We start from the raw sequence: 11,979 nt of genomic DNA on the forward strand, positions 1-11,979 counted from the left end.
AATAAAATTAGAGATGAAAAAGGCAACATCACAACAGACACCAGAGAAATTAAAAAAATCATAGGGACATACTATAAAACATATACTCCACTAAGTACGAAAATCTGAAAGAAATGTATGATTTCCTTGATTTATATGACCAACCTAAATTAAATCAAAATGAGATTAATAACTTAAAAAGACCTATAACAAGTATGGAGATCCAAGGAGTTATCAAAAATCTCCCAAACAAAAAAAGTCCAGGCCCAGATGGATTTACTGCTGAATTTTACCAGACCTTCAGGGAAGAACTAATGCCACTGCCTCTTAAGATTTTCCATAAAATAGAAAAAGAAGGAATCCTACCAAATTCCTTCTATGAGGCCAGCATCACCCTGATACCAAAACCAGGCAAAAATAGAACAAAAAAAAAAAAGAAAGAAAGAAAGAAAATTACATACCAATCTCCCTTATGAACATAGATGCAAAAATTCTCAACAAAATATTGGCAAACAGAATACAAGAATATATCAGAAAGATCATTCACCCATACCAAGTAGGCTTAATCCCAGAGATGCAGGGATGGTTCAACATACACAAACCAATAAATGTATACATTATATAAATGGACTGAAGAACAAAAATCATATGATCATCTCATTAGATGCAGACAAAGCATTTGACAAAGTCCTACATCCCTTCATGATAAAAGTCCTACAGAGACTGGGAATAGAAGGATCATATTTCAATCTAATAAAGGCTATTTATGACAAGCCTACAGCCAACATACTACTAAATGGAGAAAAACTGGAAGCTTTTCCACTAAAATCAGGAACAAGACAAGGTTGTCCACTGTCCCCACTTTTATTTGATATAGTACTGGAAGTTTTAGCCATAGCAATATGGCAAGAGAAGCACATAAAAAGGGTACAAATTGGAAAGGAAGAGATCAAGTTATTATTATTTGCAGATGATATGATTCTATATATAAAAGTCCTTAAAGACTCTACCAGCAAACTGTTAGAGCTAATAAACACCTACAGCCACATAGCAGGATACAAGATAAATACACAGAAATCAGTAGCATTCCTATATGCTAACAACAAACACAGAGAGAATGAAATCAGGGAATCGCTCCCATTCACAATTGCATCAAAGAAAATAAAGTACCTTGGAATAAACCTAACCAAGGAAGTAAAGTATCTCTACATTGCAAACTATAAAAAGTCAAGCAAGAAATTGCAGAGGACACTAGGAAATGCAAAAACATCCCTTCTTTCTGGATCAGAAGAATCAATAATGTGAAAATTGCAATCTTACCAAAAGCAATCTATGTATTTAATGCAATCCCCATGAAAATTCCACTGGCATTCTTCATGGAAACAGAAAAAACAATCCAAAAATTAATTTGGAATCACAAAAAAACACAAATATCTAAAATAATACTGAGCAACAAAAATGAGGCTGGTGGTATCACTATACCTAACTAAACTACAGAGCCATAGTAACAAAAACAGCATGGTACTTGCACAAAAACAGACATGTAGATCAATGTAACAGAATAGAGGACCCAGATGTAAGTACAGGTAGCTATAGCCACCTGAGCTTCAATAAAAATGCCCAAAATACTCACTGGAGAAAAGACAGCCTCTTCAGCAAATTGTGCTGGGAAAACTGGATATTTATCTGTAGAAGGATGAAAATAGATTCTTCTCTCTCTCCATGTACAAGAATTAAGTCCAAATGTATTAAAAACCTTAACATCAGATGTGAAACTCTGAAATTGCTAGGGGAAAAAGTGGGGGAAACCCTTTAACATATTGGTCTTAGCAAAGACTTGCTGAATATAACCCCAATTGCTCAGGCAATAAAGCCACAGATTGACTGCTGGGACCTAATGAAATTACAAAGATTTTGTACAGCAAAGGACACTGTGAATAAAGCAAAGAGGCAACCTACAGAATGGGAAAAAAAAATTTTGCCAGCTATACATCTGATAGAGGATTAATATCTAGGACATATGAAGAACTCAAAAAATTAAATAATATGAAATCAAACAAACAAATTAAAAATGAGCTAAATAGATAGTTCTTAAAATAAGAAATATGAATGGCATATAAACATCTAAAAAATGTTCTACATCCTGTCATCAGGGAAATGCAGATTAAAACTGCATTCAGATTCCATCTCACTCCTATCAGATTGGCTACCATCATGAAAACAAATGACCATAAATGCTGGTGAGGATGTGGAAAAAGAGGATCCCTTCTACACTGTTGGTGGGAATGCAATCTGGTCCAGCCATTGTGGAAATTAGTGTGGAGGTTCCTAAGACAGCTAAAACTTGATGTACCATGTGACCCAGCTATAGCACTCCTAGGCATATATCCTATGGACTCATCTCATTTCCTTAGAAGTGCATGCTCTACCATGTTTATTGCTGCTCAATAGCTGGGAAATGGAACGAGCCTAGATGTCCCTCAACTGATGAATGGAAAATGAAGATATGGCACATTTATACAATGGAGTTCTACTCAGCAGTAAAGAAACATGAAGTTCTGAAATTTGCAGGAAAATGGATGGATCTGGAAAGGATTACACTAAGTGAGGTAACCCAGGTCCAGAAAGCCAAGTGTCACATGTTCTCTCTCATATGTGTATCCTAACTACAAATGACTTGGCTTCTTTGTGAGAAGGAAAAAAACTCAGTAGCAGAGGCCAGTAAGCTAGAAAAGAGATAGAAAGGGATGAGAAAGGCCGGGAGAGGGGGTACTTAATAGGATGGTATTGTATATATGTAAGTGGAAGAATAGATTAATGGGGGTTAAAAGGCCCAAAATAAGGTCTGGGGAAGAGATTGAATAAAGGAAAATAAATAAATAAAATAAATAAAAGTGGAGGGACGGCTAATCAAAATCTAAGAGAATATAAATACATCACTTGGTCTCCTCCAGTTTTTAACAATGGAACACTCAGGAGCCATAGATTGTTGCTAGAAAATTTTCAGTGCCAAGGATGGGATTTCTTCCAGTGAGTTGTTGGCCAGTGAGGTCCCTGATGCCCCCAAAACATTATAGGCCATTGCCGAGGCCTTTGGTTTCCCACCAGGAATAGATGGTAAGACCCTATTGCTAAAGACTCCATATACTTGGGCTGCAAGGCCACTGAGAAATCTTGCTGGAACTGAGCTGATAACCTCCTCCATGTATACCAGCTGACAGAAACCTGGAAGAAACCATTCTGCATGCAGTTCAATGGGAGAAAGAGAAATCACTGGTGAAGATACTCATCAGTGGACACTACAAGCCTTATAATTGGCCAGCCAGGCCAAATGAGCCAACGGGTGCAATAGTGGCACATCTGTTATGGAGGAAACCAACTGCCCTCTAATTGGACTGGAGGCCTGCTCCATGAGAAGGGAATACATCCCTGACACTGAAAACTTAAAACAGGGGTAGTCATGAGCCCTAGGGGTGTAATGTCTGTTGTTGTCTGGTCAAATGTATATACTATGCTTCCCAAACTGCCCAGTAAGCACTTCTGTTAATGTTCACACTCTTATATTAATTCTACTCTCACCTTTGGTTGAGGATCTTCTCTTTTCAGATTGCAGTGACCTTAGGATGACTCAGAAGGTATCTTGGTGATGGAAAGAAATGACCATAGTGAAACTTCACTAGACCCTTACAGGAAACACCTGAACCACAAGACACTGGAGAGGGTAGGATCAAGACTGACCTAAATCTCCTACATCTTCCCTCCCTCCCTCTCCCCCTCTCCCCTCTATCTCTCTCCTCTCTAACTCTTGTATATTAGTTATCTTTTTCCTCAATTTCTTAGTGGACACTGACCTGTAACCCCCACTTCCAGCTTGGGCCTACCATCCACAATGAGCTTTTGATCAGAGAAACCTACAAGGTTTCCCAAAACAATGACAGACTTCTGTCAGAGTACTTGATGACCCACCAAAGGCCAGTGATAAGACCCTATTGCTGAAGACTCCATACACAGCTGACGCGTAAAATGGAATGACATGGCTGGAAGCCAGGAGAGAGTCAGTCCCCAGACAGTCAGCGTGTCTAGTGCCAGAAGGGGCTACATAGGTGACTGGGGGAAATGACCAAGGTCTGTCCAAGCAACACATTGTTTAACCTAATTAGCAATAAATAACCGGATGTGATGCCCACACAAGTGCAATAGTGGTACGCAGCCATGGTGAGGAATCAATTGCTCTTGATTTGGCTAACTGATCCACTCAGTGGTACAAGACCCTTAGCTGGAGCTGGGAAACAAGTCAGAACAATACCAAAACACAAGCCCACTCTACAATATCAAGCTACCATCAATCACAGGGTATAAGAGGGCCTACACCTATCAAACTGTCTATCAAAAAAGTAAGTGTTATCTCAATTTTCCGGGTGCTAACTTACTCTCCGTTGGAGAATCTGCTTCTCTTTTCCAGATAGATGCAGATCCTAAGAAGAGAGCTGCCCCAACATACCTCAAAAGGGGCCCAACTGAAACTAAGGACAACTGGCGAAATAAGCAAGGGTGATGTTTTCCTGTGAACCGGATACCAGCACAAAGGGGAAGGAGATCAACGCAGAGAAAAATCAACTCCTACCAAATCAGAGAGCCAAAGCCTCAGAGGCCCCCAACACCTCAGCACTGAAGCAGACCAAAAATGAACCCAACATGGCTCAGGGAAATCTTGCGGAAGAGGGGGCGGAAAGAATGTCAGAGTTACATGTTGGGTCATGATTTGCAGAGACATTTATCATACTAATAACTGGGGGCTAACTCCACAATGCACGACCCATTTTCATTAACAAGGAGGGTCTAATGGGAGGGGGTAGATCACAGATGAGCCTAAATAATGGTACCAAACTGCCTGTATTAGCTGAAAAGAAAACTAATAAATTAAATTAAAAAAAAAAAAGAAAGAAATGACCGTAGTGCTCAGTACTGAAATATCTGTATCATACCTTCCAAGGCTCAGGGTCTAATGCAGAAGAGGTGGCAGAAAGAATGTAAGAGCCAAAGGAAGAGCAGAACTCCATACAACATGCTCCCTCCAGACACAAAATGGCCTGGATATCCATGACCTCACAGTGCCTGATACTACCTGCATAAGACCATCATAAGAGGAGGAAAAGATCAAGACATCAAAATAAAGAGAGACTAATTGAGATGGGGAAGGGCTATGATGGAGAGTGGAGTTTCAAAGGCGTAAGTGGGGGGAGAGAGGGTATCAGCGTGGGGTATTTTTTATAATCATGGAAGTTGTTAATAAAAAATATTAAAATATTTTAAAAAAATCACCAAAGGAGATGGTGACACTAGCCTCTTAACATGTACTTGTCGGTGTTACACATATTGTCACAAAAAGATCTTTTAAATGCAAAAGAGATTTAATTTAAAATTTTTTTTGTTTATTTATTTGAGAGTGACAGACAGAGAAAAAGAGAGAGAATGGAAGCGCCAGGGCCTCCAGCCACTGCTAACAAACTCCAGACGCATGCGCCCCCTTGTGCATCTGGCTAACATGGGTCTTGGGGAATAGAGCATCGAGCCGGGGTCCTCAGGCTTCACAGGCAAGCGCTTAACTGCTAAGCCATCTTTCCAGCTCAAGACTTAATCTTTTTAAATCTTAAGATTTGTAGAATGTTCCTAGGGTAGGATATTAAAACAATCCATGCATGGTGTTGGATAATTTTCCCAATTACTCTATTAAATCAATTTTTGTGATTAGTGTTTACCAGAGCAAACTGATGACCATATAGATAACATAAGTATTTGGAGAAATATTGTGTGTTTTGTTACCAAATATGTTAAAAAATTAATTTCAATGTCCTTTAGTGTTGTGCCCCTCCCGCCAGCAGGAAGAACAACAACAACAGGATTCTTTTTAAGCACACTTTATTGGGAGCTCCAGACTGAAAGAGAGAAGGACCCTGACCCTACAGAGCCCCAAGCTTATATACTAGTGGTCAGATGATTGTGTAGTGTCGTCTGATTGGTTTAAATCTCATCAGCTGACTATGTATCACCCAATCGGGATAGGTGAGCAGCCATGTTAGGATAACATCATGTGCTCATGCACAGACAATTAGGATACAAAAGCAGTAAACAAGCTGACACAGCAAAGCCTGATAAAGCCAGCATGGCTTCCCACAGTAGCTGACACAGCAAAGCCTGATAAAGCCAGCATGGCTTCCCACAGTTCCCCCTTTAAAAATTGTTTTGAACCTCAGGATACCCGATCCAGGACCAGCCCTCATGATGGCCAGTCCGATCAAGGGTAGAGCCCAAGACCAAAAGCCTGTTTCAGCACCTTCCCGAGTGCAATGGAAAAATCCCTTCAGGGTGTAAAGGCTGTTCATGTAGGAATGTAAGCCTTCCAAGGTGTAATGACAACAAGGTCACTTGGTGTGTAAAGGCCTTACAGTAAGCAGGGTGGAACTAACCATTTTGTAGGCTTGCCAGCCACACTTGTGGAGATGCTCCTTGATCCAAAGTTATAAGTGCCTGAACAATCTTTATGTTATCCTGGTGACGTTGTCGTCTGATTCGACAGATAAGCCAGAGACAGAACACCATACCACACAAAAGGGCTGCTCCAAACATAGCCACCCCCACCCATTCCTTAAAGAAAGAAAATGTAGAAGATAACCAAGAAGTAAAATCTCCCAAAGAGATTGGCTCCAAATGAGTTCTATTTAGCTGTACAATCTGGAACAGTAACTTTCGAGATAGCTGTTCTCCTTTACGCGTCCAGTTTCCTGTCAAAAATTTAGCTAGCTTGTGACTCTGATTAAAAGAAGCAGTAAAATTAAATTGTAAAGGAGTAATACACAAATGTTGATACTGAGACACATATCTAAGTTGTATTATTTTATATAATTTCTCTACTTGATTCTGTACCAAATCTACTCTTTGATTGACTAGATGAATACCAGTAAGAAGGTGTGTATTAATTGTTTTTTGTGTTTTTAATGTTGTAGAAGTCTTTTCTACTATATTATTAACAACTTCCACAGTTTGGGCCTGAGATGTCATGGCAATAGCAGCAGTAGTTGCTGCTGTAGCTGAAATGACGATGGCGGAAATGATTGTTGTAGTAATACTAAAATTTTTTTTATGACGAATAAGTCCTACTAAAGGAAAGGTATTTGGATTCGCCTCTACTGGAATGGGGACAAAAGTAGGTAATTTTACTATTAAAGCTAGATTAACTCTAGCATTCCAGTACTCTGTAAGCCAACATGTGATATTTCTACAATCTATCAAAGAGATGTTAGTGCTAACATTTGCTGTCAGAAAAAAGAATGGAGCTTGTACACAAATTGAGGCTGGATTAAAGCTACTATTAATCCATTGGTGATTTTTATTTATGTCTTTAATATAAATTTTATCATTTATATTAACTCTAACTGCTGAAACATTCCATAATGTATGTTTAGTTCCCAATAATTCTGTTAAAGCTGACACATCTGCCATTGCACCGGCCTCATTGGACAGAAGCCATTTATATCAGGGTCAACCGGCACTATTACTAAGAGTATCATCTCCTTTACTTTTAAATTGGTAACGCCTTAATGGAGGGGTCATTTGAAATCCCTGTAAGATCTGTTTTTGGATTTTATCTGAACTCTGACATGGAGTAAAAATCGGAGGAAATGCATAATTAGGTTCACATCAGGGAGCACCTTTTACATTACTAGCATTTATCTTAAGATTGGGCTGTCTAGAAGGGACAGTCACTTTACTCTGTATCAATAATGTGGTAATATTAACATTTGTAACATTACCTCCCTTTCCTGACCCATTTTGTTTTTCCTTAGTAATCTGAGTTAAAGTTGTAAGTATTATACTCATATCAACTTTAGACTTTTTTAATGGGTCCTGCCAAGCATTAAGATTTTGTTTTTGTAATACAATACATGGGGGAGCTAGGTTCTTATTACCCTGGAAAAAACACAAAGTGCCATTCAGATGAAAAGAAGTTTGATTATAAGTTGTTGGTGTTTGCATAGGATCCCTGATGCAAGGCATTTCCCCTTGGCAAGATGTGGAAAATAGAGTAGGTAAGACACTAGAATATGAATGAACTGGCATAGGGACAGGCCATGTTTTGGCCACAGCCCAAAACTGCATCTTAATTTCCTTTATCATCATCGGCAGGAACAGGCTCAGGATCATCAGTAGTAATACGGAGGTTGTCATTTCTTGTTGTCTCATGACGCACGATTTGAGTCAACCGCTCTGGCACCCAGATAGGATCAGCTTGGCCCTGTGGAAAAACATAAACAGCTCCCCTGGATCTGGCTATAACTGGATTTGGGCCTTTCCAGACATTTTTAAGTACATCCTTATATCCTATAGCTTCATGATATCTATTATTGGTATTAGGATCCTCAAAGACTGGATAAGCACTAGCCAGCTTTTTCCAAGTATCTGGTTTTATCAGACTACATCCGGACGAAGGACGTGCCCCAAACGGAAGTTGGCCATCTTGTTGTTTACACTTTTTACTCATAGAAGCATAAGCTGGAGGAGAAGCAAAGACGCCATCTTGTCTGGGTCTAGAACACTCCCGACCACATTTAGTCTTTACTTCCTCAAAATCCTGTTCTTCCTCTGGAGTTAATTCTTCTCCCTCAGATTCACTAGAACTTTCTATATATAAATTTGTAAGTTCCATTAAATCTGGATATAACTTAGGACCTGAATTTGGCCCTTCCTTTTGTGATTCATTTTTATTCTGCGCACTTTTATTCTGTTCTATTTGAAACCTAGGTTCTCTTTTTATTTTAACCTTTTTTTGTTTTCCCCTTTTACTTTCTTCAGACTCTGACATACTATCTTGATGATGTGCTAATATGCGTTGACCTTCCCTGATCACTTCTTCACAATGTTTGTCCTCCAAACAGGATCGCACCAAACGCCATAAGGGCTGTGTACCTGCGTGCAACTTTCGCGTTTTTGACTCACGGTCAATGTCTCTGCCTAATTTATCCCAGCAGGTCAAATTTAAACCTCCAGTCAGCTCAAACCAAGGCGCTATCATAGCCACTTCTTCCAAAAACCCTTTAAGAGTTTTATCTGAAATCTGAAGTCTACGTTGTGTTAGTACTTCCTGAAGTGGCTCCAAAAAGGTGGAGTGGTGTTGTCCCATTTTGCAACCTTATGTATGTTACTTAGAGATCAGTTACAGGCCAAAACTTATCATATAGCACCAGGGGAACTTACCGGTACCGCCGCTCCGTATGTTGAGTTCTGAATCCTCCCTCGGAAGTATCCTCAGGGGTCCTCTCAATTGGCCGTTTGTTGACAAGTTCCCGGGTTTCGGCACCACTTGTTGCGCCCCTCCCGCCAGCAGGAAGAACAACAACAACAGGATTCTTCTCAAGCACACTTTATTGGGAGCTCCAGACTGAAAGAGAGAAGGACCCTGACCCTACAGAGCCCCAAGCTTATATACTAGTGGTCAGATGATTGTGCAGTGTCGTCTGATTGGCTTAAGTCTCATCAGCTGACTATGCATCACCCAATCGGGATAGGTGAGCAGCCATGTTAGGATAACATCATGTGCTCATGCACAGACAATTAGGATACAAAAGCAGTAAACAAGCTGACACAGCAAAGCCTGATAAAGCCAGCATGGCTTCCCACAGTAGCTGACACAGCAAAGCCTGATAAAGCCAGCATGGCTTCCCACAGTAGCTGACACAGCAAAGCCTGATAAAGCCAGCATGGCTTCCCACACTTTAGATTTCTTAAAGTGCAGTGTATATCATACCTACTGAAAGACTGTAAAATACTGAGATTTTTCTTTCAAGCAAAGTGTAAAAAAATATATTGAGGCTGTAAATTGCTCTGTGACTAGACTTCATGGTCATCTTAATATATTCTTGCACGTACATACATATATATAAGTGTATACATATGTGTGTGATTATGTAGCCTATGCAATACAAATTCTGGAAATAAACAGCTTCAGAGTATATATCCCATAATTCTTGTTTAAACGTCAACTCAATTTTATTTATTTATTTATTTATTTATTTATTTATTTATTTATTTATTTGAGATAAAGACAGATAAAGAGGGAGAGAGAGAGAGAATGGGTGCTCCAGGGCCTCTAGCCACTGTAAACAAACTCCAGATGCATGTGCCACCTGTGCACCTGGCTTATGTGAGACTTGGAGAATCAGACCTAGATCCTTAGGCTTCACAGCCAAGCACCTTAACTGCTAAGGCATCTCTCCAACCCCTATAATTCTTTTTTTTTTTTTTTGTCCTTTTATTTCCATTTATTTTCATGCTGAATTTACTCCCGTGACATAAGTTTTTGTTTCTTCAGTCAGTTTGTTCTGGGATATCTTTTTCTTCTGTGCAACCTCCTCTTCTGGTTTAGGAACAATCTGTTCCTTTTCCGTGAGGATCATCTCAATGTGGCAAGGAGAGCTCATGTAAGGGTTAATCCGACCTTGAGCTCTGTAAGTACTGCGGCGCATCTTGGGTGCTTTGTTCACCTGGATATGTTCAATGACCACAGAATCCACATCCAAGCCCTTACGTTCATCATTACTCTCTGCATTTTTAAGCATGTGCAGCAGACATTCAGCACTCTTTTTGGGCCATCGACCCTGTGTCCAGCCCCACTGTTTAGCCTGGGCACACCTACCAACCCCACCATTGTATCGCCGGAATGGCACACGCTGCTTCTTTAAAGTGACGTCTTTCAGATACTTGGCAGCTTTTCGGATATGCATACCCTTGATGGCCTGAGCAGTTTCATGGGTGTTGTTAAAGTGAACACGAAGATTTGAACCCCTTGACTTGCATGATTTTGTAGGGTTTTCTAGGTCAAGAGAATAGCAAACCATTTTCACAGGTCACCTCAAGCCGCTAACAGAAAGAGGAAGACCATAATTCTTAGTTCAGGAATAGTTGCAGTATTTACACAGCAGCATTTCTTCTCAGGCTTTTATTGGGTGCTGTTGCTTGCTATGTATGAAGAGAAATGTGTCAAACAAGTTAGTATCTGCTGAAAAGGGATGTAAACTGCAGTGTGCACGGGCTTTTAGAATGCTTTTCACTTTCAGTCCTTGTAACTCAGTTGTTACAAAAAAACAAATTCAAATAATACCAACATTGTTTTCTGCTATAAGTAACATGTTCATGGCACATTGACTGTAAATGTCTCTCGGTTTTAACAGTAAGTCTATAGCATTTAACAGTAAGTCTGAAGCATTTGTAGTAATTGTTAGTCATGCTTGAATAAGTGCAGTATGAACAAAGTATTTTATTTCACAGGGTTAACAAACAGTATGTTGCTAGTTGAGGCTACTATTTATTAAAATATTACCTCTTCTTTTTATAAAATGTATCAAGATTTAAATTGATAACTTTATTTTACATGTAAAAAAAAAACCTTTCTTTTATCACCAGTGCTAGAATTGTCTTCTGTTTCTTTTGTCTTGTTTTGTTTTCTTCCTTAGCCAAAGAATAAATAGAAGAATATTCTGACATGTTGGCTATTCATTTTAATTTTTAAAATGATTGGTGGATTTTAGACTACAAATTGGGGAATTTGCCACCAATGTGAAAAATAATGTAAAGTGTAGTGATGACAGAGGGGTAAAATTGTAGTTTGGTACTTATTTATTCCATTAATTGATTATTTGACTGTTTATAAAGAAAGCTCCTTTTATTTCTTTACACATAGTCAAAAGATGATTTTTTTCTTGTTACCGTGTGGCCAAAAGAAGCAGAAAACTTCATGTTCTAAGTTTGGTTCTGGGTTGACCAGATATAAATGAGCTTTATAAAAGTGCAAATTAAAAACTGTCACTTCTGTTTACCTCCACTAAAACTTGATTTTCCCGTAGCTATGAAGTTAAAGTTGCCTTTCCTGAAGCTATAATATTTTGAATAACACACAGAGTTTGTGTTGACTTTTGAATGTTTGTTTACATCTAGGGGTAATGGAGA

General features: G+C 39.2%; 1 pseudogene; it reads right to left on the reverse strand.

The window, feature by feature from the left end:
* Window positions 1-10,285: 10,285 nt before the first annotated feature.
* On the reverse strand, window positions 10,286-10,871 carry LOC123461662 (annotated as a pseudogene).
* Between the last annotated feature and the right edge of the window lie 1,108 nt (window positions 10,872-11,979).

The sequence above is a fragment of the Jaculus jaculus genome, chromosome 6 (assembly GCF_020740685.1).
Source record: "Jaculus jaculus isolate mJacJac1 chromosome 6, mJacJac1.mat.Y.cur, whole genome shotgun sequence".
Lineage (NCBI taxonomy): Eukaryota > Metazoa > Chordata > Mammalia > Rodentia > Dipodidae > Jaculus > Jaculus jaculus.